This window comes from Silene latifolia, chromosome 11, assembly GCF_048544455.1.
Source record: "Silene latifolia isolate original U9 population chromosome 11, ASM4854445v1, whole genome shotgun sequence".
In the NCBI taxonomy this organism is placed as follows: Eukaryota; Viridiplantae; Streptophyta; class Magnoliopsida; order Caryophyllales; family Caryophyllaceae; genus Silene; species Silene latifolia.
This window is the reverse complement of record NC_133536.1, coordinates 4,487,410-4,510,034: the sequence shown is the minus strand read 5'-3', so window position 1 is coordinate 4,510,034 and position 22,625 is coordinate 4,487,410. Positions and strand designations below refer to the sequence as shown.

At 48.0% G+C, this 22,625-nt stretch overlaps 1 non-coding gene across 1 annotated transcript; it reads right to left on the bottom strand.

Moving 5' to 3' along the window:
• Positions 1-411: 411 nt before the first annotated feature.
• On the bottom strand, positions 412-518 carry LOC141615733 (small nucleolar RNA R71). The gene has a single exon (XR_012530136.1). It is a non-coding gene; the product is annotated as a small nucleolar RNA R71 (small nucleolar RNA).
• Between the last annotated feature and the right edge of the window lie 22,107 nt (positions 519-22,625).

The following is a 22,625-nucleotide window of genomic DNA, read 5'->3' as shown; positions in this document are numbered from 1 at the left end:
AGCCCACCTCAAACACCACCACATCAAATACCAAATCCACAACCACAAATGGCTCTTAGAGATCATAACCGGCCTAACCATAATGATTCATGTAATCCCATCAACTTTGGCACTTTGGCCCCAAACAATTTTGAAATGCATCCCGCCCAAGTCGGGTTAGTTGAGAAGGACTTGTTTGGAGGTCATCTTGAGGAGGATGCCCATGCTCATCTCCGGAAGTTTAAGAGGAAAGTTTCAATGATGAAGAAGAATGGGGTGTCCGAAGACACCTTGAGAATGATGTTGTTTCCGTTTTCATTAACGGGCAAAGCGGACCGGTGGTTGAACATCCACCCACCGGATGCTTTCACTACTTGGGATGACTTAGCCCAAGCATTTATGGCCAAGTACTACCCTTCCTCAAAGACCGCGATGCTCCGCAACGAGATCCATACGTTCCAACAAGAGGATGGGGAGTCCTTAGGTGAGGCTTGGGACCGTTATCAAGATTTGATAGCAAGTTGCCCCCACCATGGAATACCGGAATGGTACATTACTCAAACATTCTTCCAAACTTTACTACCAAGAACTAAGGAGATGGTAAATGCCTCCGCGGGGGGAGGTTTTGACCACTTGAGTGATGAAGAGGGCACGACATTGATCAAGAAAATGGTAGACTCGGAGGCAAACTATGGTTCTAGAGGGAACATGCTACGAAGGAACGGGAAATTTCCTAAGGAAAATGCCTCCAACTCCGAGACAAATGTCAAGCTCGATTTGCTCACAAAGCAATTTGAGAAGTTTTCAAAGAATCAAGTGAACCAAGCCGCGACCTCATATGGGCCGCCCATGGAAGAAGTTGCTCAAGTCGCGAGTTGTGAACTTTGTGGAGGAAGTGGTCATACCTATGACTTGTGTGGCAACAATTACAATGGTGCCTATGAAGAAAATGCTCAAGAGGTGAACGCTTTTCAAAGCTACAACAACAATCCTAGACCACCAAGGCCTCCTTACAACAACCCGAACACCTACAATCCAAATACCAATTTCTACCACCCCGTGTTAAGGAACCACCCCAACTTTAGTTACAAAAGCACCAATGTTCAAAACCCCCAACATCTCCAACCACAAACCCAAACCAATCCACCCGGTTTTGCTCAACCAAGGGGAATTCTCCCAAACCCAAGAAATAATTTTGGAAATCAAAACCAATGGTCAAGCAACAATCTACCCCAAAACTATGGCAACCAACAACAAGGGCACCAAGAGTTTAGTGGAAACCAAAGCAACCAAGGGTTTTACCAAGGGAATCAAGTAAATCAAGCAAATCAAGGATTTGGGCAAGGGTATGTTCAAGGGCCTCAAGAACAAGGTCAAGGATCAAACTTCAATAACTATGGTCCTAGAGGTAACTTCCAAGGGGGGCAAAACAACAACCAAGGTTCCAATGCTAGATATGACTATGGGTTCCCTTTACCCATAGCCAACCAACCTCATCAAGAACCCCAAGGTGAGCTCTCTCAAGTGGAGCTTTTGAAGATGATTAAGAACATGCAACTTCAACATAGCCAAGAGATAGCTAATTTTGCTAAAGCTACTCAACAAGAACAAGCAAACTTGAGGGCTACATTTCTTAGGGACATGAGGGAAATGGAATCTAGGATGGATTCTCATGCTATGGCTAACCCTCAAAGGCCGCCCGGTGGTTTGTTGGCTCAAGGACAAAGCTTCAAAGACGCCTCAAATAGCCACCATGCTCATGCGGTAGTGCTAAGGAGTGGTTTAGAGCTTGAGGACCCTTACAAAGACCTTGAGTTGGAAGTTGATGAAGATCCCAAGGGGAATGAGGTAGAAATGGATGATGAAGAGGAAAGCTCACCCATTGAGGCTTCGGGTAAAGCTAATGAAGACAAGAAAGGAAAGAAAGCTTGTGAAGATTTGACTAGAAGAGGAATTCAAGTGGACAAGGATGTTGATGGATATGTGGAAGACCTCCCTTATGAGGAGGAAGCTATTGAAGAAATACCTTTGCAACATTCTAAAAAGGTAACAAAAAGTTCGGCTCCTCCAAAGGTATCTTCCAATTCCCAACTTGTTTCTAAAATTCCTTACCCTTCAAGAGCCATAAAGAGTAGGGAAAACGTCAAGTATGCCAAATTTTGTGATATGCTTGAGAAACTTGAGGTTACCCTACCCTTTACGGAGGTGATAATGAACATGCCAACCTACTCAAAATTTTTAAAAGACATTTTGACAAGGAAAAGAGTCTTGGGTGACCAAGAAATAGTGGCTATGGAAGAAGCATGTAGTGCTCATATCCTTAACAAATTGCCCACTAAACTTGGTGACCCGGGAAGCTTTTCCATTCCTTGTGTAGTTGGCGGTGTTCCTATCTCTAGAGTTCTTTGTGACTTGGGAGCAAGTGTTAGTGTTATTCCTTTGAAAGTTGCAAAAAGGATTGGCATTCAAAACTTGGCTCCCACTACCATGACTCTCCAATTGGCGGATAGGTCCGTCAAACGCCCTATGGGGGTGCTTGAGGACGTGCCCGTCAAGGTTGAAAAGTTTTTGATTCCCACCGATTTTGTTGTCCTTGATATTCCGGAGGATAGCCACACTCCCATCATCCTAGGTAGGCCATTTTTGGCTACCGGAGGAGTACTCATTGATGTGAAGAATGGGCGGCTAACCTTCCAAATTGAGGGCAACAAAATCGAATTTAACTTGCCAAATTTGATGAAAGGTCCAAGTGTAGAAAGATTGAGCACAATCGAGGTAATTGATGAAGTAGTGCACGAAGTAGCCCGTGAAGAGGCGGAGATGGAAGAGGTTTTTCAAATCTATTTGCATGATGAGGCAATGAAAGAGGATCACGAAGTTGATGAGGAACTATTGAAGAAAGTGGAGGGTTTTCTCCCTCCAAAGGTACAACTCAAACCCTTGCCTCCCTCACTCAAATACGCTTTCCTTGATGAGGGAGAGGCCTATCCGGTGATCGTTAATGCTAACCTAAGTGAGTCCCAAGAAAAGAAGCTTTTGGAAATCTTGAAAACTCATAGAGGAGCACTTGGGTATAGCATTGATGACATCAAGGGCTTAAGTCCGAGTTTGTGCATGCATAGAATAGTTTTGGAAGAGGGAAGTCAACCCAAGGTTGACGGTCTTAGGAGGATTAACCCAAAGATGGCCGAGGTGGTGAAAAATGAAGTGTTGAAACTCCAAGAGGCCGGTATTATATACCAAATTACCGATAGCAAATGGGTTAGTCCGGTCCACGTGGTACTCAAAAAGGGGGGGATACAAATGGTTGAACAAGAGGATGGCACCACCCTACCCACTAGACCCGTGACCGGGTGGCGAATGTGTATTGACTACCGCAAGCTCAATGCCGCCACCCTCAAAGACCACTTCCCAATTCCCTTCATTGACCAAATGCTAGAAAGGCTCGCGGGCCATGCATATTATTGCTTCTTAGACGGTTATTCGGGTTTTTCCAAATTCCCATCCACCCGGATGACCAAGAGAAGACAACCTTCACTTGTCCAATAGGGGTCTATGCCTACCGTAGGATGCCATTCGGGCTTTGTAATGCGCCCGGCACCTTTCAAAGGTGCATGATGGCAATATTTTCCGATTTCCTTGAAAAAAGCATGGAAGTCTTCATGGACGACTTTAGTGTCCATGGAGACTCGTTTGAGCTTGGTCTTGAGAACTTGGCTTGTGTGTTGAAACGGTGTGAGGAGCATAACCTCGTCCTTATTGGGAAAAGTGCCATTTCATGGTTGAGGAAGGGGTTGTCCTCGGTCACATCGTTTCAAGAAGGGGTATTGAGGTCGATGGGGCCAAAGTTGCGGTCATAGAGAACTTGTTACCCCCTTCCAATGTCAAGGGAGTGAGAAGTTTTCTAGGCCATGCCGGGTTTTATCGGCGTTTTATCAAGGATTTTTCAAAAATAGCAAAGCCCCTAACCTCATTACTCCTTAAGGATTCCCCCTTTGTGTTTGATGATTCTTGTCTTGAAGCTTTTAATAGGTTGAAGAGAGCATTGGTCACGGCACCAATAATCCAGTCTCCGGATTGGAACCTTCCTTTTGAGATAATGTGTGATGCTTCGGACTTCGCGGTTGGTGCGGTACTTGGGCAAGTTGTGGATAAGAAGCATCATGTGATTTATTACACAAGCAAGACTCTTGATCAAACACAATGTGGATATGCTACTACCGAAAAGGAAATGTTGGCGATTGTTCATGCCGTGGAGAAATTTCGGCAATACCTTGTTGGGTCTAAAGTGGTGGTTTACTCCGATCACACCGCCTTGAGACAATTGATGGTGAAGAAAGATGCAAAGCCCCGACTCTTGAGATGGGTCCTTCTTCTTCAAGAATTTGATTTAGAGATTAAGGATAAGGCCGGTTCGGAAAATGTTGTAGCCGACCACTTATCTAGATTGACCATTGAAGACCATGGAATACAAGACAAGAGTGGACCCATTAATGAGTGGTTGCGGGATGATGGACTCATGGAAGTTACCGCCAAAACCCCTTGGTTTGCGGATCTTGCAAACTACATTGTGAGTGGTTTCCTACCGGATGAAATGGAACCAAGAGAAAGGCGAAAGTTGAGAAATGATGCTAGGAGATACTTTTGGAATGATCCTCATTTGTTCCGCAAGTGTGGGGATGGAATGTTCCGGAGATGTGTTTCAAGAGAGGAGGGTTTGGAGATTGTCGACCGAGTTCACAATTCCGCCTATGGAGGACACTTGGCCACCTCTAGAACAATTGCCAAGATCCTCCAAGGTGGGTTTTATTGGCCCTCCATGTTCAAAGACATTCACTACTTGGTTAAATCTTGTGATGCTTGCCAAAGGGTTGGGAACATTGGGAAGAGAAGTGAGATGCCCTTGACTAACCTATTGGAGATTGAGCTTTTTGATTGTTGGGGCATAGACTTCATGGGACCCTTTCCCAACTCTTGTGGAAATGAATACATCTTGGTGGCGGTGGACTATGTATCCAAATGGATTGAAGCGGTTGCCTCCCCCACCAATGATAGCAAGGTTGTGATGAAGCTTTTCAAAGGCACGATTTTCCCAAGGTTCGGAACACCGAGAGTAGTGATAAGCGATGGCGGATCTCATTTCCGCAAGAGTACCTTCAAAGCTTTACTTGAATCACATGGAGTGCGCCACAAAACCGCACTTGCCTACCACCCTCAAACTAGTGGGCAAGTGGAGGTTTCTAACCGCCAAATTAAAGCCATTTTGGAGAAAGTCACCAACAAGAGCCGAAAAGATTGGTCCCAAAAGCTCCCGGATGTCTTATGGGCATTGAGAACCGCCTTCAAGACACCCCTTGGCACCACCCCGTATAAGCTTGTGTACGGGAAAGCTTGCCATTTGCCGGTGGAGTTGGAGCACAAAGCTTGGTGGGCCCTTAAAGAGATGAATTTTGACTTTGATGCCGCCGGAGAAGTGCGCTTTCTCCAAATGAATGAGCTTGAGGAATTGAGATTGGAGGCTTATGAGAGCTCCAAAATCTACAAGGATCAAACGAAGAAATGGCATGATGCCAAGATCATGAAGAAAGAGGTAAGTGTTGGAGACCTTGTTCTCCTTTTTAACTCCAAAATCAAGGTTTTTCCGGGCAAGCTCAAATCACGATGGTCCGGACCCTTTAAAGTGATGAAAGTATTTCCTTATGGTGCTTTCGAACTTTGGAGTGAAGAAGGGGGGAACCCTTTTTTTTGGCAGACGCAGCCTCATTAGACAAACAATAGAAAACAGTACGAATGTAGGAGTAGTTCTCATATAACATAGAAAAATTCCATCTTTCCTTGTTCTTAATTTATATTGGTAACTTGTTTCTTGAATTTACAAATTTTGTATGAAGATCTCATTTCCATCTAATTACAAGTTGGTATAAATTTCTTCTCTCCCTTTCTCTTATTGCTATTTAATTATTGTTATGTTTTACTTAGTTTAGTCTCTTTAATTAGTTAAAGTTTTAGTCTTTATCACTCTTAACATGTTTAATATTAATTTATTCATGTTTAGTCATTAGATTAGCTAAAGTTTCAATCTTTATCACTTTATTTTGTTTAATACCATGTTTAGAACAATTATTTATGTGTCTTGTGTTGGATTTAACATGATTAGTGAGTAGTCTTTTACTAGAACTCGGTTTGACTCGACATGAGTAACTTCACTAATTGAATCTCATAAAGGCTAATTATTTGGGGAAATTTGTGAGGGTAGTTTAGAGGAATGATTTGGTTTATGGATTGATTTTGGGTAGTGTCGATTTGTAACCCTTGTCCACCAACGAGAGTTGGTTAGGTTGTAAATTAGGTACCCGAAAGTTGGTCTTATCACTAACCTAGGTTGAGACCGAAAGGGAGAACCAAGGGAGGGTACCTCTAGGCTAGCGTTTGAAATCGACCTCCGAGAGGAGGAGTGGGATGACCCGGAATACGATAAGTGCTTAGTGACCTTGACCAATTACTTGACCACCTTGGAAAAATGCATGTTTTTGGGGTAGTTGGGTGTTGAGTTAGGGATACCGACCTTCGAACCCGAGAGGGGGGTTGGTGGGTAGAGCTAGTGTCCTATTATGAGCTCGAGAGGGAGTTAGTAGGCGAATTAGAGCCATCTCCCCCTTGCCTTTTTACCCTTATGATTAGCCTAGGGAATTGTTATGTGAAATTACGAATTGTTGTGGGAGAACCGAGTTCTAGGCCCTTTAATCATTTGATTTACAACTTAATCTTTTCTTGCTCATTTTCACTTCTCTTGTTGAATTGTCATTTCTATTACTTGCTTTCTTACTTTAATTGTTTTAGTAGTTATTAATTTAGTTAATTAGTTTAATATCAACCAATTTCTTGATTCACGTAGCTAACTTATAATCTAAGACAAAACTAATACTCAAACTTGATCTCCTTGTGGTTCGACCTCGACTACCCTACTACATTAGTTGAGTTATTTGTTTGATTTGGGAAGTGCGACAAACCCACTATCAAAATGGCAGCCGGTCCACCGGCTGGGAGTGCGTGAATTTGGAAATATGCATCAAATTGGATTGAAGGGAAGTCCCAGCCGGCCGGCCGGCAGCCGGCCCACCGGCTGGGGGTACGCTTATAGGGGATTTCTAGTATGTTGGCTTAAGAGGGAAGTACCAGCCGGCAGGCCGGCAGCCGGTCCACCGGCTGGGAATGCATATATGAGGAAAATGGGGATTGGGTGAACTCCCAGCCGGGTGACCGGCGGCCGGTCTTCTGACCGGCTGGGAGTCTTCTGATACTACTTTGAAAAATTCAAAAATCACCCAAACTCCCAGCCGGGTGACCGGCGGCCGGTCTCCTGACCGGCTGGGAGCACTCTGATGCGTTATTTTACTCGAAAGTCACCCTCTACATCTCATATTTTCGACCCCTTCCTCCCTCTTCTCTCACTCTAACCCTAACCCCCCCCCCCTCCTTCACTCCCACCAACACCACTCCCACCACCCCCTACCACTACCCTACCACCCACAACAACGCCACAACCTCCTTCCTACCTTTAACCCTCCATCTAATCACCCAAAAATGGCCCCAAAGAAAAGAGTGAGGAGAGGAGACTTGGCCCTTCAACAAGCGGAGGCGGTAGCGGCGGCGGCGACCGACATGAGCTCCGATCCCGACTTCCCGGATATCCAATTCACTTCAATCACAATGAAAGGTAAGTTTGTCTTATTCAAGAAACGTCCTATTGCCCCTACCCGATTTATTGATCGACAATCCATGCGGGAATTAGGATTAGATCAAGTTACTCTTGAATTATGTGATGGGGTGGGCATGAAAATGATGTATGCGATTCATGAGCGGACCTATGCCCGTCTTACATGGGAGTTTTTGAGCTCCCTTCGTCTTGACAAGCACCGCCAAACCCAAAAGGTAGCCTTTTTGCACTTCCGTTTGATGAACAAGGACTACTCCTTGACCCTCCCGACCTTTGCATCCCATTTCGGGCTTGACACTAGCCCGCCTCACAAGGCACCCGAGACTTTCGACCATGGGGCCTTATGGAAGGCTATTACGGGTTTAGATGACCTTCCGGGGGTCAAGAGAGCCGCCAATACCGTCCATAATGCGGCTATTCGGGTTTGGCATCGGTACATGGGTTGGACCATCTTTGGCCGAGAGGAAAATCATAATTTTCGAACGGAGGAATTGGAAATTCTCGGCTCTTACCTTCGTTCCAACCCAACTACCTTCAAAATTGACATTGCCCACCATTTGGCCCTCACATTGCAAAGGCTTAGCAATTCTCCGGCCTCTAATACGGCCGTTGTCGTGGGTGGACTCATCACCCATTTGATTAAGCGGCTTAACCGGAGAGTTAACTTGAGTGGCATGCGTTATATGATTGGTGATACAATGTTTATCAAGAGCTATATCCACCACAACCTCGGTTGGTTGAAGACCAACCCGAATGATGGCCTAGACTATTGGCAAATTCGGGTGGATGGAGTTGATCGAAATTCTATCCCTCTTCCCAACCCCGACAAAATGAAGGTAGTGCCTAATTCGGAGTACTATTTGCTTGAGATTGAAAATCTTGAAGACCCCTCTATCCCCCAACAAATTAACCCAAATCTTCGGTATACTCGTGGCCGACCCATCATTCCCGCAAGGTCTACCTTGCGGTATGCCACACCGTCTACTCCTTTTGTCCCCGGGCCCTTCCAGCAAGGAGAGGGGTCCTCCAGTCAACAACAACAACAATCGCCCCCTCTCCATGCCGACCTCATTTCCTTCATGGCGGAGATGAAGATTAATATGACAAACGCCGCAAGTGAGCGGCATGGGCTTCAACAACGACTTGACCGGATTTACTATGACCATTCTCTTGGTCAATTCCCGGTCTATGATGATTGTATGAGGAACCAATACAAACACCCCTCCGGCCTACACCCCTCCTACTATTTATTCCCGGATGGCGGACATCCGGAAGATGGGACCTTCCGCTACAGAGATATTAACTTGCGGCCCGACTACTTTAGTGCTCCGGTCTTTCCCACCCCGCCTACCACCCAAGGGGAGGGACATGACGCGAGGTGGTTCGGGGGTGCCCCTTCAATCTTCCAAGAGGGCGGGTCTAGTGGTGCCGGAGGGCACCCGGAGATGTTTGTTGGTTTGAGCCAAGCCATGGAGGATTTTAGCTCGGATGTCCACTTGAACACGGACGATTTCATCCGTGAGTCCGAGTTCGGGGCAATTCAAGGTGATGGTGATGGTAATGATGATGATGGAGACGGTGAAGGTGATGATGATTTTGAGTAGAGCCTAGTAATGAGGGCTCCACTTCTTCTTCACCTTATGACAAGTATGATCTCTCCCTTTTATCCAAATTTCTCATTCATGTTTAAATTTTTCGCATGCATTTAGTTGATAATTCATTTAGTTGCATCATTTAGGATTGCATTAGCTTTCAATTTTGTAATATATTGTCACATGTAGTAATTGCATTCACTTAGCATAACTTGCATTGTCATTTAAATTTTGCATATAGAATAGAGCATGCATTGCATTTTCAAAATAAAAAACCAATTAAAAATTGAAAAAAATCAAAAACCACCAAAAACATGTTATTTAATTTCACTAAATTGCCCTCCCATGTCTATAAATAAGTGTGGGGAGGGCCTAAAAAAAACAAAAACATGTCTTTTAATTTGAATTCCCTCCACACATTTATTTCAATTTGGAAATAATGTAAATAAATAAGTGTGGGGAGGGAGTTCTTATATCAAAAACACCAAAAATATGTCTTTAATTTTTCAAAACAAAAATCACAAAAATATGTTATTTTACCTTTGAAAAATCAAAAAAATATGTTCCTTTCTTTTTCTTATTCACTCCCTATGCTTTTGCCCATTGAGGACAATGTACATTTCAAGTGTGGGGAGGGAAATATCCACTCTTGTGAATATTTGTTTATAATTGTAAATGTTTATAAATTAGAGAAAATGCCTAAAAATTGAAAAATTTCTGAAAAACTCAAAAAAATTTACATTGTATATATATGTTTTGTCTAACCTTTGGCATGGCACATTGAGCACTTGAGGCAAAAAGGAGCTAGAAGACCGCTTAGTATAATCCTTCCTATCTCTTGCTCCTTTTACTATTCTTTCTTCTTGGTATCTTGATATTTTGAAGGAGAACGGGAATTTTTGTTGCCTTGGGTGTCTTCTTGGGAGACCGTTTGGATTTGTTGGTGTTGATGTGCTGCTAGGTTTAGCCAATTTGTTTCACGTTTTATCTCATGTTTGTTTAAATTTCCGCATGCATTTGTTCACATGTAAATACTTGTTGCATTTCTTTCTTTTGCATTGAGTTTGTAAATAAGTTTTTAAGGAAGAACATGGTCAAAGGAAGGGAACCAAGTACCCCCATGATGAACTAATGTGCCCAATTGTGCCTTTCCCCTCCTCGTGACTCGCACCCGTGGCCTCTTAGTTAGCCGAGGAAGGAGGGCTTGACCAATGAGTCTAGACCGATCTTGTGAGACCTAGGGCCGTAGACTAGACCTTTGGCTCGACTTAGCTACTCAAAGGTAAGGGTAGAGCCTCCTAGGGTGGGTACATTCATACCCCGCCCTCATCTAGGTTCGAGAGTAGGTCTCCTCGTGAGGCGTGTCACATCATTACGCATAAGTGTGTCGCATCGTCCTTAGACCATGAAATCGCATTACATTTTTGTGCACATGATACGAAGCAAAAATCAGTTTTTATGAACCTCACAATAGCCAAATAGCCATGTTTTCTCCCTTGCATTGATTTCCTTTTTGATTCACCCCTCTGAGCCTTAGCCTATTCCTTTTGGCATACCCACTAAAAGAGCTACATCCCAAAAACACCCCTCCTTAATCAAGAATGGGTCACGATTTGTAGAAGTGTCTAGGTGGTGGAGTCGGAATTTGGTGATGGACGAAGTACAAGTCCATTGGGTCAAAATTTTGTCTACATTTGGTGTTGTATATAAAATAAGAGGTTGTAAATTTCATCAAAAAAAAAAAAAAAAGGTGAAAATGTCGTGAAAAATCAAAAAAATAGTAAGTCATGTTGTATATATGTTATAAAGAAAAGTGATGGGGCATATTCTGCACCGCTGACCAAGTCAACACACTGAGCAAGGTCAAAGATATCCACAGCAAGTCAACGACTTAGATAGCCTAGCCGATGCATCCCATCGGCCTGCCACCTGGGTCTCGGCGTGACAACTTTGCCAGCCGGGACACACATCCGCGTACTCATATCCAAGACCCCTCGGCGGCGAGTCAACATTGTCCGCCGGCCTGCCATAGGTCCCTTAGCCGAGGGGTAGATCAGTCTTTCCACCTGCTAGCCACTTGGCCACTTGGCCACTACGTGACAAAAGGTGAAAGTCTATAAATACTCCTCAACCTTCATTGAGGAAAGGATCTCACAATTATAACCTAAATACACTATTCATACAGTAATATCTCCTTATCTCTACAATATATACATAGCCAAGTTACACAGCTTGATCCTTGAAGTTCCGACTTGAGCGTCGGAGTGAGTACGCTTGGCACACGCCCAAGCCCTCGGTTCGTTCATTGTTACGGGAAGGCCGCGAGGGACGATAGGAGCAAGAAGGATTGACTCAAGGCATTATTCTACAAGCCACGGGTGGTAACTAATCACTTTGCTCGGAATTACACCGGAACAATTGGCGCCGTCGTGGGAAAAAGCGACACTAGAAGCTAGTCACATTCATTCCCAAAAAAAAAAAAAAAAAAAAAAAAAAAAAAAAAACAAAAACCCACCCAAAAAGCTAAGAAAATGTCGAAAAAAGAAGAGGTGTTCGAAGCGACGAGCCCCTCCACCCGGATGATACCTTCAACAATTCGAGTCGAGCGGCGGCCCCTCCACCGGCGGAGTAATCCAACCGGAGTTCGGGATGCCGATAATGCAGATCGCATTGCCCGACCAACCAGGTCACCATCATGGGACATGTGGTTGACATAGCAAAACTGAAAATGGTCCTGGACCTAATTAGCAATGCGTCTGCTCACACTGTCACACCGACAAGAGCGGCGGAAACCACCCAGGAGACCAGGGCCCAAAACGTGACTCGAGAAATCGAACGGAGCACTAGGAGAAGTTGACCCGGTCAAGACGCCGGGGGAGCCCAAAGTGGGCGCGGTAGACCTAAGTCCTTCCGCACTCGCGGAAGGACAGCGTCCCCGCCACACGAACGAGGCATACCCCAAAGGAGCCAGAGGAGTCCGACTCAGCAGAGTTGGAGAAGGAGTCATAGTCGAAGAAGGAGCCCCTCCCGCTACGAGGGGAGGAGCCAGGATAGGGATGCGAGGAGCCGATCGCCACGTGTCATTCAACACGTGGTCAGGCAACCCCTCAACGCCTACGTCCTAGAAGTCCCGGTGCCAAACAAGCTAAAGCGCCACCCCTATCATACAAGGGGGATAGCGATCCACCCGACCACGCCGAGGCTTTCGAGTCTTACATGTCGGTATGGGAGCAGCCCGACGAGGTGCAGTGCCGAATTTTCCCAACAACTCGCATGGAATGGCTCGGGGAGTGGTACAAAGGGCTTCCCGATGGCTCGGTGTACTACTACGCCGACCTGAAGGGTGCTTTCCTAACCAAGTACTCTGCTTGATAAGAGAAGGGCCGTAGAGACCTCCGACCTCCTAACTATCGAGACGGGAGGGGGCGAGTCTCTCCGGCTACGTGAAGAGGTTTGATGGAAAGGTCCAGCAGATTCGAGAAATTAATCCCGAGCGGCGGCCTTCGCGGCGATGAAGGGCCTCCCGAGGGGAGCCTTAAAAACGAGCTCATCAAGAGCGGAGGCCTAGGCCGGGGACGCCGCCGGGAAGGCGGCCGACCAGGCCATCAAGGTAGAAGACTATCACAAGACGGGTAGATCCCAGCAAGCCGAGCACTCGAAAAAAGGAGTCACCGGCAGACGGCCCAGACGAAGAACGCCGCGACAACAACGGTTCGCGGTCCGATGGAAAACGCCGTGAGAATAACAGATCACGGTCGGACAGATCCGACCGGAGGCAAGACTCGGCGGCGCCGGGTGGAATTCGGGAACGTACCACGAGGCGGTATAGTGAAAAAACCCCCTCGTCGTATCGGCCCGCCGAGGTCTTCGCCCGAGCAAAAACGAGGGCCGAAGTGGGAGAGACCCCCAAGCCAAAAAGTGACGGTGACACGAGCCGATCGTGAGTACCACGGCCACACCGGCCATTTAACCAACGACCGCCGCCATCCGAAGAATGCCATAGGAACCGATCCGGAAGGGAAGCCTCGGCAAGTACGTCGCAAAAGGCCAAAAGAGCGACGCGGCAGTTCAGATAAAAAGTCCGTTTTCGAACGGATAGGAGTGATTCACGTTGTCATCGGGGGGCAACGAACGGAGGGTCCGCTCATGGGCACAAACGGCACCTAAACGAGCTATATCAGGCCATCAACTTTGTGCCCAACTCGGGGATCCCTCTGCAAGCATCCCCGACATGACTATTGGAAGAAAGGACTACGAAGGGGTCATCGCCCCTCACAGCGACCCGCTCGTAGTCAATTTAGACATATCCAACCACCTGGTCAAGAGGTGCCGATTGACACAGCGCATACACGAACATCATGTTTAGAGAATGCTTCCTCGGCCTCAGCCTGAAGATCAAAGACTTAAGCCCCTGCACCAACCCGCTATACGACTTTTCGGGGCGGCCTGGTACCACTAGGGTCAATTAGGCTCCGGTGAGATTCGGCGAAAAGACGTCGCCCAAGAACGTCCTAGCCGAGTTTGTGGTTATCGACGGCTCGTCCGCGCGCACAACGTCCTCATAGGCCGAGTCACCCTAAGCGAGGCCGACGCAGTGATGTCCATCCGGGCCCTAACACCGATGTATGTCTCGGACCGGGGGAAGCGCATAAGCTCGTCTCCAAAGACGAGAAGGATGAGGTGATCAACGTCCAGATAGCTGCCCGAGGATGCAACATGCAGTCCCTCAAAGAGGCGAGAAAGTCCGAAAAAGGGAAGAGTCCGTCCTTGCAGCAGGAGGACGACCAAATGGATACAACTAGGGGCCGGCGAGGAAGTGCGCTGTAATGAGCCGGTAGGGCATCGGTAATCTCGTAAGAATTTATGTAGCCGCGGAGGTGTCCAAATGTCTGTGGACACCCCAACGCATGTTTTCACCTAATGAGAAACCATCAAGCCTTCGATCAAAGCGAAATTTTCCCATCAGTTATCTATCAAGATACCGACGCCGGCTCACACTGTCATACCGACAAGAGCGGCAGTCGCAGCGAAGACATTAGCGCGTCGCAGTCACCCAAGTAGTAGACGCCACGGCTAGCCACCCCAAGAGGTAGACTCCGTCGTCACTCCAAGTGGTAGACGCCACGTAACACGCTATCAAGATACCGACGCCGCTCACACTGTCATACCGACAAGAGCGGATCGTTGCGAAGACATTAGCGCTCGTCAGCTTATCACCCAGTAGTAGACGCTACGGCGATCACCCCAAGAGGTAGACTCGTCGCAGTCTACCCAAGTGGTAGACGCCACGTAACACGCTATCAAGATACCGACGCCACACCTTGTCATACCGACAAGAGCGGCGATCGTTATGAAGACATTAGCGCGCCGCAGTCACCCCAAGTAGTAGACGCCACTAGTCACCCCAAGAGGTAGACTCCGTCGCAGTCACTACCCAAGTGGTAGACGCCACGTAACACGCTATCAAGATACCGACGCCGGCCACACCGTCATACCGACAAGAGCGGCAAATCATAAGACATTAGCGCCGTCGCAGTCACCCCAAGTAGAAGACGCCACTAGCCACCCCAAGAGGTAGACTCGTCGATCACTCCAAGTGGTAGACGCCACGTAACACGCTATCAAGAAACCGACGCGCCACACCGTCATACCGACAAGAGCGGCGGTCGTTGAAGACATTAGCGCCCGTCGCAGATCACCCCAAGTAGTAGACGCACTAGCCACCCCAAGAGGTAGACTCCGTCGCACTACCCAAGTGGTAGACGCCACGTAACACGCTATCAAGATACCGACGCGGCCACACGTCATACCGACAAGAGCGGCAGAATCGTTGCGAAGACATTAGCGCCGTCGTCAGTCACCCCAAGTAGTAGACGCCACTAGCCACCCCAAGAGGTAGACTCGTCGCAGTCCTACCCAAGTGGTAGACGCCACGTAACACGCTATCAAGATACCGACGCGGCTCACACCGTCATACCGACAAGAGCGGCGGTCGTTGCGAAGACATTAGCGCCGTCGCAGTCACCCCAAGTAGAAGACGCCACGGCAGACACCCCAAGAGGTAGACTCGTCGTATCACCCAAGTGGTAGACGCCACGTAACACGCTATCAAGAAACCGACGCTCACATTGTCATACCGACAAGAGCGGCGATCGTTGCAAAGACATTAGCGCGTCGCAGTCACCCCAAGTAGTAGACGCCATGGCAATCACCCCAAGAGGTAGACTCGTCGCATCACTCCAAGTGGTAGACGCCACGTAACACGCTATCAAGATACCGACGCCGGCTCACACTGTCATACCAACAAGAGCGGCAAATCGTTGCGAAGACATTAGCGCTGTCGCATCACCCCAAGTAGTAGACGCCACGGCAATCACCCCAAGAGGTAGACTCCGTCAGATCACCCAAGTGGTAGACGCCACGTAACACGCTATCAAGATACCGACGCCGGCTCACACTGTCATACCGACAAGAGCGGCAAATCGTTATGAAGACATTAGCGCTGCCAGCATCACCCTAAGTAGTAGACGCCACTAGCAGCCACCCCAAGAGGTAGACTCCGTCAGCTACCCAAGTGGTAGACGCCACGTAACACGCTATCAAGATACCGACGCCACACTCTTTGTCATACCGACAAGAGCGGGCGTCAAGTTATGAAGACATTAGCGCCGTCGCAGTCACCCCTAAGTAGTAGACGCACTAGCCACCCCAAGAGGTAGACTCGTCGCAGCTACCCAAGTGGTAGACGCCACGTAACACGCTATCAAGAAATGTACGCGGCTCACACGTCATACCGACAAGAGCGGGCGTTGCGAAGAACTACGACGCCGTCGATACTCCGAGTGGTAGACGCCACGTAACACGCTATTAAGAATCAACGCCGCTTCCCGGTCAATCCGACAAGAGCCATCGCACATTACACTCGCAAAAACATTCAAAGTGTCGTGGAAGCGTTGAAACACAGTTGAGATACGTACTCAAAAAGCGGCCCGGCCAAGCGGGCGAAAACAAGAAGGGCGCTCAATTAAGAATACGGAAGACAACTCGATAGAGATGAGATGAAGACCACGGCCAGGCCGCGGGCGAAAGAAACGAATTATTATTAGAAGATAAGTTACAAGATTTACAAGTGAGAAGAATACAGACGACGGCCGTCCCCGCGGGGATAATCCGAGACACAACCTACTAAAAGTTGTACAAAAAGCAAAGGCTACGATTATACCAAGAGATAGCGGGAAGGAAGAGCGAGTAATTGGCCCACGGACGGTGGCCAAATCGTTTGTAAACTTGTTCTCATCAAAGACATGTTAGTGAGGAGTGAAAACAGATCTGTTGTAAACTTGCTCTCTTAGGCCTTCTCGCCCGCCATCGCATCGGCGGCCGCATCTTTGAGAGGGCAACCCGGCGACTTCTCTAGCGGCCTCGGCCTTGGCCTCGGCATCCTCAGCTGCCCTCATCCTTTCGGCCTCCTCCTTAGCCACTCTAGCCCTCTCAGCAAGAGCCGCTTTCTCCGCGGCCGCCTCCCTCTCCATCTTCGCCTTCGCCGCCTCTTTGGCCGCCTCCACCGCGGCTTTCTCCTTAGCCGCGACTCGTCATCAAGCAAAGACGTCGAACTGTCCCACGGGAAGGAGCCATCAAGAGGAAAAGCTCCCCGATAACTTCCCCGACAAAGCATCTTGCCAAGTCCGGAACTCGGCGCACGGATTTGGGGAGCATGACGGTTTGGAGCATATCGACGTCCGCCTCCTTTTGCTTGATGATGGCCTCTTTGCCACGAATCGGCTCGGCTGGGCCTTAAACATGCCCCTGTATTGATCCTTACGCTTTTTGAGACGGAGGTCGGACGCTTACGAGCAAGGCTACATTCCTCCAAAGAAGCCGCGGCCGGTTGCCGCGGCCTCGGTCTTAGCTCTCTCAAAGAAGGACCTCCTTTTCGGCGTCCTCCGGAGCTTTCGCTCGGCCAAAAGCGCTTTCAAAGCATCTCCCGAGCTTCGCTCATTATGGAGACTCGGCTTCGCCGACGCAGACCACCGCTTAGTGGCATTACACTCGAAACGGCTCGAGCAATGACCCTCTCCTCGCTCCTTCGAGGCGAGCCCCGTAGCCACGTTCCACCTCGACTCCTAATCGCTTTGTGCCTTCCTCTATAAGGCGGGAGACGGAAGCCTTCAGGGGGGAGGAACGGCGGTGGTACTTTGGCCACCACTGCGGGCTGGGAGAAGGAAACCTTCACGGGATGAAGAAGTGACGGTGGCGCCACGATCGCGAGCTGCGCGGAGAAGCCCACCGCTGCCGCCCAACGTGAGCGATGGCCGATGCGGGCGATCTGCAAAAATCCAATTAAAGCATCGGTATCAACCGACTTATCGGGAACACCTAATGGCACGGCTAAGTTTAAGCCACGAAGCAGACGGATACCATGTCGGCCTTCTTGGCGGAGAAGGCACTTCCTTGCCGGCAGCGAAGCCCCCTTTTCCTCCTACGAGATAAGGGGAGATCCCCTGCGTCGAGTCCCCCTCATCGGGAATATCAACAATCTCCACCTTCTTAGGGGAGAGGACGGGAGTTGAAACCGCCGACGCCGTTTTCCGCGTCCGACGCACTACGCCGCTAATCACCCGGGCCTGCGCCTCCTCCTTGCTCAAGCCCTTCAGCCGCTGTTCCATGAGGTCATTCGGCGACGTCCTGCGATCATGGGCCAGAGCCTTGGGATGCAAGTTAGCAACGGTTTTGTCTTTATGCGGCCCATTCTCCGAAGAAGATCCTCGATAGGTCCGGTCCAAGTGGTCGCAAAAGAAACAAAGAATCAAGAAGAGGAAATAAATCGAAGCCCGAGAAAACAGGAGCATTGAGAGCGGTGACGGGCCTCACACCAACCCCACTCACCCCTGCGCCGGGGCCGGTATGAGGCCGACGTAGCAAAGTGGCTCATCCTGGAGAATGATCTGCGTCGGGGGAATCCATCTTTTCGGCACCCCACTCTTGTCCACCTCGAAGAGCCTCATCGCCAACCTCTCATCCTCCTTCAGATGGACCCTGCTGGCATCCATTTTCAGATGTTTTCGGGTGACCCATCTGTCATGCTCCGCCCTAGTCTCACACCGCAAGTTAACTGGTCTTTGGAAGGAGCGGGGCAGCGGATAGTCGTCCGGTACCTTAACGTACACCCACCGACCCCGCCATTCCTTGCTAGAAGAGAGCTTGTCAACAGAGACGTAACCTTGCTCCGTTTGCACGCTGTACCACCCGACACGGCCAGAGATTGATGGTTTCAGATAATGAAGTCGACGGAATAAATTCACCGTCGGAGCCTCTCCCTTGAAGAGACAAAGCCAGGCATTTAAACCGATTATGGTTCTCATGGCCAACGGGTGCAGTTGGGCAACGGCAACGTTCATAGCCTTGATTATGGCCATAACATACCCATTCAGAGGAAACCGGAGACCATACTCCAAATGCCGCATGTACACACCGGTGTGGCCTGGCGGAGGACAACAGACGGACTGACCCTCCCCAGGGATGACAATTTCGTATCCACTACCGAAGAAAAAATGGCCCTCGAAAAGTTTCTCACCGAGCAAGCGGCGGCAAGCTTATGGGACCAAACACGGTCAAGGCGAACCTTACAGGCATCACCGTGATCCATGACGCATCGCCTCTCATTAGGACGAGGCCTTTCCTCCTCCTCACCAAAATCATCTCCAAAATCACCACAAGAATCTTCATCCTCCCATTCCTCCGAATCCGAGGATCAACCTCCGGAGAAGGAGACCTAGGACCCTCCGACACGGGCCCGCTAGGTCCAAAGATCTGAGAAGACATGTTCACAACAAATTACTAGCAAAGAAAAGAAAAATTCGTTTGTTTACCTTCAAAAGAAAAAGTGCTAGCCGGATCAAAAACTCTGAAGATTGAAAGAAAAAAGAAGCCCTTGATTTAGCAAGACGAAAATTTTGAAGAAAATTTGAGAAAATGAAATTAGTGACCAAAATCACGGAAAAAACTGCCCTATTTATAGGGAAAAAGCCCACAACGAAGGGCCAATCGAACACGGCCCATGAAGCAACAAGCCAATCAACGAGCAAACACGTGTCGAGCATGCAACCACGGAATGTCAATCGTCGCAACAGTTAAACGTCAATCAATGCAACAGTGACCAAGCGTCTTCAACACGCCCGTTCACATCCCTTCAACTACTCATCTTCCTCAACGAATTCATAGGTATCTGGTCTCCGCCGGCCACCTGATCAACCAAGCTAGGAAGCACCGGCCGGGGGCAATCAAAGTCAACCGGCACTCTCAACCTTGGTCACGGCCGCCGTCATATTCTTTTCCACATCGAGTTCCCTTTACGCATCCATGTGGAGGGGGGATATGGTATACGGCACGGCCTAGGATATGGTATACGGCACGGCCTAGCAAGAGCCACGCCGATGCACAAGAAGAAGCCGATGCAGAAAATTTCTAAAAAATACTTGTGCAGAATACATGCTCAACATACATCGGAGCCCATACCACGGCATAGACTACGCTGGGGGCAAATTGATGGGGCATATTCTGCACCGCTGACCAAGTCAACACACTGAGCAAGGTCAAAGATATCCACAGCAAGTCAACGACTTAGATAGCCTAGCCGATGCATCCCATCGGCCTGCCACCTGGGTCTCGGCGTGACAACCTGCCAGCCGGGACACACATCCGCGTACTCATATCCAAGACCCCTCGGCGGCGAGTCAACATTGTCCGCCGGCCTGCCATAGGTCCCTTAGCCGAGGGGTAGATCAGTCTTTCCACCTGCTAGCCACTTGGCCACTTGGCCACTACGTGACAAAAGGTGAAAGTCTATAAATACTCCTCAACCTTCATTGAGGAAAGGATCTCACAATTATAACCTAAATACACTATTCATCTGGTAATATCTCCCTTATCTCTCTACAATATATACATAGCCAAGTTACACAGCTTGATCCTTGAAGTTTACTGACTTGAGCGTCGGAGTGAGTACGCTTGGCACACAGCCAAGCCCTCAGTTCGTTCATTGTTACAGGGAAGGCCGCGAGGGACGATAGGAGCAAGAAGGATTCAGCTCAAGGCATTATTCTACAAGCCACGGGTGGTAACTAATCACTGCTCTGGAATTACACCCGGAACAAAAAGAAAAAGGCAAAGCAACACCCCTCCTCATCAATAAATGGGGTAGAAAAAGCCGTTGCTAAATAAAAAGGGGCAATTTGATGTTTTTCCAAAGATGAGTCGGGTTTACACATTTTTTGCATGGCTTGGGAAACCGAGTCGTTGTTACGGTGTAGACGTTACCATTTGTTGAAATAAAAGGAGTTTTATCAAATTTTTCCTACTTGAGTTGGGTTTATGCAATTTTTGCATAGTTTTGGTCATCATTGCTATGTTAGGGCATAGACGTGTCTCATGTGTTGCAATAAGAAATGGGATGTGATGTGTCGACGATTCTTGATTTGAGCCCCACATGTCCAAATGGTGCTTGCACCAATCCCGTTTCGGCCTTCTCCTTAGCCCCGTTGTAACCCTTGCTTCATGTTTTGTGCATTTTCCCATTGTTTGCATTTCATTGGACATAGGACGGTTTTACACATTAGATTGCGGGCACGTTTTCGCTAGTCGAGTTAGTTGAGTGATTTTGGTTACTTTTTGTCACAAAAATCACCTTGTTCTTTCATTGAGTGACGAGTGAAAGCCGTGAGGATGTCGTTGCCTTGGTCTCCTTAGTCATGGGTCCTTTGGTTGAATCTCGTGTCGGTTTTGTAAATCTCGGCGGACTTGCCCTTTCTTCCCTTTCCCCGCTCTTGAATTTGTTTCTTGAGCATTGGTCACACAAGGGTTGCTTTTGTCACAATTAGGGGGTTGGCACCTCAATTGGCACTTCTGAGACGGTACTCCTGACTGAGACCATGTTTTATTGTTTGAAAAATCCGACCACTTAGATGAGGAAAGTGGATCATTTCGTTAGATGCATTCTATTTGTTGATTACGTGCTTTCATGATGAATGTGTCAAAAGTTTTGTAGCAAGACCCAACTTGCCTTGCAATAGGGCACTCTCCCCTCATGGGTGTCAAATTGTGAGTTGAAGGGGCGTTGAGTGCGCTAATACTCGATCGGCTTAAGTAGTAGTTTAGTTGAGTGATGCTTATATTGTGCATCCACTCTCCATATCTATCATAATAATGCTTTGTGCAATTGGTTGAGGACTTACTCGGGGACGAGTAAGGTTCAAGTGTGGGGAGGTTTGATATAGGACCATTTTACACTCTTTTTCCCTCTATTTTCATGCATATTCGACCCCATTTAAGGCGGTTTTGTACCCCCTTTACTCTCGTTTCTAGTCCCGATTCCCTTTATTATGACACTGTGGCCCCCTTGCAGAAATTGAGGCGGGAACGGGCGAAACGAAGCTAGAAAGACGGGATTTCTAGGCTATGCATGAAAGATGAAGGGAATTATGCTGAGGAGTATCCTCAGCCGGTAGGCCGGCAGCCGGCTAGCCGGCTGGGAGTACATTTATAAGGAAATGCAGGAAGAAGTATGGAAGAAGCATCCCCAGCCGGTGGCCCGGCGGCCGGCTAGCCGGCTGGGAAGACATATGGGCTAAAGAAGTAAGAGAAATGAAGAAAGTTACAGGAATCTCCCAGCCGGTCAAATGACCGTGGTCGGCTATTACGGGAGTCCCTCAAGTGCCAAAAGTCAAGATTGAAGTCAAGGGTGCCCCAGCCGGTCAGGGACCGGCGGCCGGTTGACCGGCCGTGCACACCTGATGACCTCCAAAACTCGTTCAAAATTCCAGAGATCTCCCAGCCGGCCAAAGCACCGGCGGCCGGTTGACCGGCCGGGAGTGCGTATACGTGTTTCAAAGCCCATTTCCAATTTCTGTCCTAATCCTGGTGGAACCTATAAATACCCTCTCTTAAACCCCTTTGTACACAGAACCCTAGATCTAAAAAACATTCCATATTTATTGTAATACCTCCTTAATCAAGTTAAAATCTTTCAATAATTATTATTAATATTTAGCAAGAATTAGTTAGTTCTAGTAATTGTTAATTGTTTACACTTGTTTGTTGAAGTTTGTATTGGGGATTTTGAAGGGTTTTCCTTCTTATTAATCAATCAAGCTTTCATCTTTCCTTTTGTTGGTATAATTCCTCTCCTTTCTTTTACTTGTTTATCTTTTGTTTACATTTTCTTTGTCTTTTGATATTGCTATAACATTCATCATGTCTCCTCCTTGTGTTGTTTGCTTTTCTTCTCTATTTAGCATAATTTCCCTTAACATGAGTGAGTAGATTCCTTCTAGGGTTTAGGG